Genomic DNA, 6,000 nt, shown 5'->3' with positions numbered 1-6,000 from the left:
GTATCATTTTCTAATTGAAAGTGGATAATGAAGTAAAGGATCACATAAAGTAAAAATTATATTATAGTATGCAAAGTAATCATAATCATCATTAAAAATTAAAATAATTAAATCTATTAGAATTAATAGAATTAAATGCATCATAATTATCGTAAAAAAATGTATATTATGATAATAGTTCCTGAAAATCAAAGACACTGTACCTAATAAAAAGGTTCAACATGGGAATATTTTCTAAAATTCTCAATATTTTTAACAGAAAAATAATATATTAAAAATTTTTGAGGTCAATGCTCTAAATTCTTAATAACAGAAGTTATTAAGTTCTTCTAACCTAAAATGTCTTCCAAATAACAATATTTTTCGGATATAATTTTTTTCAGGTATATTTTCTCCATAAGAATATCAATAATATCCATTCGAAAATTTCATCTTTATGACATTGGATAGCCAAGAACCGATGAATGTCAGAGATTACAAGACATTTGCTTCCAGAATCGTAAACTTGAGTTCATGAACACCATGAAAATAAAAACGACCACAGTCGTCAAATAAATGCCTTTATTGCATTTTCTTTTTAATATATATAAAAAGAAATATCAATAAATAAATATCTTTATTTAAAAAAATGACATTTTTTTTTGCTCAACATATAATTTAAGTAATTGTTTTAATTTATTGTTCAAACAAAAAGTTAATAGATACTCACGATTAATGATATAATTAGGCTAAACTCATCTATACTGTCAGAATATCAAATAATAGTTATCCAGCTATAAATGAAAGTTTTCAAATTTACACTCTTTTTTTTAATTTGCATCAACAACTCGGTAACGATTTGAAACAAATATTAAAAAAATTAATAAAAAAATTATTTTTATTTGTTAATGCTTTGTGGAATCTATTGAAGCTGATAAAATAACTCTTCCAAATCCGCAGGATAAATTATTTTTAAAAAATAATTTTAAATAAAACAAAACTTTTTAAACATTAAATTTTAGAAATTAGGATTTTTAAGTACAGTAATAAAATAATACAATTCTTCACGAACTGTTTATAATAAAACGAGTAATCACAAAAATTGAAACAATGACGAGATATCGTGCTAAAAAGATTTGAAAACATTGACGGCCACGGTCTGTTTATGTATTAAAACTGTAATATTTATTTTAAAATCATCGCTAAAAGATACGCAAAAAATTTAAGAAAGAATTTTTTAGTATAACAGCAGTGTTTGATAATTTTGAAAACAAAATGAATATTTGACACTATACGCCGTTGAATCCCTCCATTTTCTGTAACAGAAACAAACACATCTTCCACATCTTTTAATAGTGCATTAAATATTATGCTATACCGAGACTCAACAGTAGTGTTTACACAGCTGCTTCACGTCACTATTTCGTGTATCGAGAATGCAGGTGAGAATAGATACATGCGCTGTTGAAATCGCGCGCTATCGTGGAATATCCAAAGAAACCGATTTGAAGAAAGGAATGTGTTGTGTCTTTTCAATGTTTATAACAACTCTCACTATTCTTTGTAAGAAGATATGTTGATGGGTAAGTAAAACATAAATCTATACTCTTTTAGTACTTATTTTGAAGGAAAATTATTCAAGCTCCATTTCAAAACAACTAAACAACTTCAATTTTGTTACCTGGTTTTCATTTCCTTTTTACTGGACAAGTATACTGCGAAAAAAAAAAAAACGTGCAAGAGTTACAGAAAACTTATCGAATATTTAAAAATGATATCGAAACAACATTTAAAATATAATTTTTAAATATTTATCATATCTGTTTCAATGTTACCACTTCATTCATGTGGGAAATACGGTCTGTTTTTAGAAATGATACAAATGAGATTTCGCTTCATTTTATCTATTTTAACATAAGCTTGAGATAAGACGATTTAGACATGAAAGTAAACTACTGGGAAAATGTCTCGTACATACAAATGGCGATCACGAAAAGGTTCTGTTTTCATTTAACGGATGACGGCTAGTCTAAGTACGGAAGTGAATGACTGTGCTATAATTAATAAATGCTAATCCTTATCAATCAAAAGAAAAATAGTTTTTGGTTTCACATGAATAATTAATAAGTAAAATGTAAATCATAAATCATTTTACTTTTCCTCATGTGTCTTATGATAACGCATGTATGTCTTGGTACGTATTTTTTAATGCATTTTTTCAGTAAGATCTGCTGTTGTGACTAAATAAAGCATAAAAAGACATAAAATATTGAATATATGAAAACTATAAAAATAACAAAATAGAAAAGTATCATATTTGTAATGGTTTTTAGGGTTATGTTTAGAAAAAAAAAATGAAAACAATATTTTTAATTAACAATAAACATAAATGTATCTGTAAGAAATCATGATCTTTGTTAAATAGATGAAGGCTTTGAATTCTAACTATAATGTAAAAATATTTTATAGTATTTATAAGATTTATCGCGGTTTATTATACGAAAATAATTTTATTTCATTTCGTTAGCTACGATTTGTTTTAGGAATTTCATATTTTTAAAATTATTTTTTTTATTTTGTTAAAATTAAAATTTGCAGTATTCACTCCATCAATAATATGAAATTTATTTATTGTAAATTTCATTGACTTAAAAACTTATTATGACGAAATACCTTCATATTAAAAATGTATCTAAATTTGTGTGTGTATATATACATATATGTATACCGTTTGAACATGCCATTTATATTCAATAATAATTAATAAAATTTTTCTACCTCATAATATGTTAGATAAATTATTACATAAAGTTTTAAAGACTAAAAATTCCGTCAAAGATGGTTAGCTAATGACCAATGTATTACAATTTAAAGAATTATAAAACAGTTCTGAAGCTCTTAGAAGTAGTTGAAAAAATCACAATTTTTACTTTTTCGTATAAGAAATATACAGAAAGCATAATTGTCAAAAGAATTTTGAAGAATTTCAGACCCCCTAGAGTTCGAAAAAAATATTTTTTACATTATGTATGTTAGTTTGTGAACACGGGAACTCATAAACGCTTTCATCTAGACGGATAACATTTGGTGTATGGACTTTTGGTGCATGGAGCAAATTTATAAATATCCATCAAATTTCGATCAAAATCTATTCAGAGGAAATCCTTCTGTCTGGCTATTCAAGTACAAGCGAATTCAGTAAATACAAGACACTAAACATTCACTCCAAAGATCTATATTCCGTAATTATTGTTCGTAAATGCCATTCAAAGCATTCTTGGGTTTACCGAAGGTCCACAATTTCATAAGGAAGGGAATGGGAAAAAACTTTTATTAGAAAGTATGCGAGAAAGTTTCTGAGAGACCATTCGAGTAGGCTTCATAATTTTTATTTCAATTTCACATTTTTAAAAATTTCATCCTAATAAACGATAAACCTCATTAATGATTGTACCTCATTTAATGATTTGTGAGAATATTAAATAAATCCTAATGTTATACATTAATTTTTTCAAATACTCATTTCTCATCCTAATTAAAATGTTCGTGATGTCTGTTATCAAACATTAAAATCGTAATCTCATAAAAAGAATTCATTATTTTGAATATGAATCTAATTCATTTGAAAAATGGTTGATGATTACTTTTAATGAGACCTACTTTCAGAATTCATCATTCATTAAATGAATATTTTCGAGAATATCAAAAAATTTTAACTACCTCACAATTTTATGCTTCTGTGCTTATGATCTTTGGGTCTGAAATTACTATTTCTTTGGCGCTGATAGGATTGGAATAGAAAACGTTTCTAAATAAATCAGGTTATACTTGAAATCAAATTTAAAAATAAACCTGATAATTTTTATAAATTCCAACAAATATATCATATATCTATATGAACTGTTAATGAATTAATTATGTCTATGCAATTCTTGTGTTCTTTATCTGCTTTAAGCACAAATAATAAGTTCTCCGATATTGTTCAAATTGAATTTAAAGCCTTTTCTAAACGGAAACTTAATTCATAAAAAAGTCAGATTATACTTGAAATTAAATTTAAAAATAACCTGATATTTTTTATAAATTCCATAAATATGTGTCATATATCTATACAAATTGTTAATGAATTAATTATATCTATGGCAATCTTTTGTTCTTTACTACTTTAAGCACAAGTGAGTGAGTATATTTTTCCTACATACTTCGAATCGAATTCAAAGACTTTTCTAAACCCAAACTATTTTATCTTTGTTTTTTTCTTTTGCATAATTTATACAGATTTGTCTAAAATTTATTGATGTCTTAAATGTATCTATTTTTGAAACACCTCAGTGATTCAATTCCAACTAAAATTCGTTTACTTTTGATAATAAACAATTTTTATCTAGAATAAAAAAGTTTGTTTCGTTCGCAATTTCTGCATTTCTATTATTTTCGAAATCAAAAAAAAAAAAAAAAAAAAATCATCGAAAAAATCAAAGTTATGAGAAGCTAGCATTTATCATGGCATTTTATTAACAAACATCTCATGGCATTTTCGGCTCAGAATTGTAATAACGAATAAAGAGAATTAAAGGGAATCATAGTCACATGACAAGAATTAGTGGTCATGTCATTCAGCTAATTGGATAGTGTCTTATAAGCCTTGTTCTCATGACTTGTGGTGTGACAGATCGATCTAGCCATAAATCTTTTATACTTTCCGTCGTAGGAATGCAAAAAACTTTCATTGCGGGCAGGATAATGATGCGTTCGACCTTTTGTGCAAAATGTTGGTGAATTCTCGCACTTAAAAGGTCAGCGAGTGGACAGATGATAGTATACGCATGAAATACATACTCAACGGGAAAGTCAAAACTAGTCGGATTCATACCGACGGTAAGTCCCCAAATACGACCTCAAACAAGTCATGCCACAGGTCATAGGAATAATATGTTGTCATAGACTTTACTTAGTGATTTACACGGTGGATTTCGAAAATAAATTGTTATACGTAAAACGCGACAACCGACTTTTCTAGAAAAACTCAAATTTAGACATATTCTTACTCTCTTTTCTCCAAAGAACTACTTTAATAATTAAAAACAACAATAATGTTTTACTGGTCTAGAAAACCAATCTGTAATGACAAAACGTACACATATCATTAAACAATTTCTGTTCGAAATAAAGTGTAATTAAGTAAATTTTTTTGTTAATTCAGTGAAATTCAAAGAGGAATTAAAACCAATAATCTATTTGCTGATTCTCGTTTGTATTATATATTTATAATTTTCTACGTTTCTATACTCAGTTAAAAAGTGATTTATAAACCTCAAAATTTTAACGAACCACTGTGTTTCTATTTATCAAAAAATATACGAAAATGGATACAGATTATCATAATTGCATTTATCAAATATTCTGCTTTTGATTTGCTTCAGAGCTCAAATTCATATGTAGACATCAAAAATGCATTATTGTCATTTAAATGCAATAATTTGCTCAGGATTCTAAACAATCAGATTTTTCAAACACAATTAATCAAAAATATTAGTAATAAAAGTAAAATAATGAAATGAAATTTCATAAATATAATTCATTACATTTTGAAATTTATACGAGTCGGTTTGATATTTTTTCTTTATTTTCCAAGTTTATGAATTTCTTTTTTTTTTAATCAATTTTGAAGATAGCTATAAATTTATCTCTTGTGTAATTGCCTAGTATATGGAGTTACTGATAAACCAAAAGGCTACTCCGCCCTAGGTCGAAAGTACTCAGAAAAATCTGAAAGATTGGAATATCACAACAGTATCTGCGGGAATTACGATTGAATCCTAAAGGCCATTACCGACCACGGCATAATTTCTTCCCGTCATAGGTATGGTACATCGAACACGACACCATATCTGCATCTTCAAGGTTGGAGTTGCTAGTAAATTTAACATATTTTCCCATTTTATGCAAAGCGTAATTTTAATTTTACTCTCTTGGAGATGCTACCAGCAAAGTATGAAACACCGGTATTCTATAAAATCC

The 6,000-nt window shown here is 26.9% G+C and overlaps 1 protein-coding gene across 3 annotated transcripts in view; it reads left to right on the top strand.

Moving 5' to 3' along the window:
• Positions 1 to 1,405: 1,405 nt before the first annotated feature.
• Positions 1,406 to 6,000, top strand: part of LOC129958908 (synaptotagmin-1-like) — a 45,783-nt gene continuing 41,188 nt past the window's right edge. For 2 of the 3 annotated variants that reach the window (XM_056071643.1, XM_056071641.1), the window contains exon 1: positions 1,406 to 1,562. The gene's annotated coding sequence lies outside the window, so the exon portion shown is untranslated. Of the gene's footprint in view, positions 1,563 to 1,982; positions 2,174 to 6,000 lie in introns of those variants that run through there. The other variant, XM_056071642.1, reaches the window with a different exon arrangement.

The sequence above is a fragment of the Argiope bruennichi genome, chromosome X1, assembly GCF_947563725.1.
Source record: "Argiope bruennichi chromosome X1, qqArgBrue1.1, whole genome shotgun sequence".
In the NCBI taxonomy this organism is placed as follows: Eukaryota; Metazoa; Arthropoda; class Arachnida; order Araneae; family Araneidae; genus Argiope; species Argiope bruennichi.
Note: the sequence above shows the minus strand (reverse complement) of the source record. Positions and strands in the feature narration are given on the sequence as shown.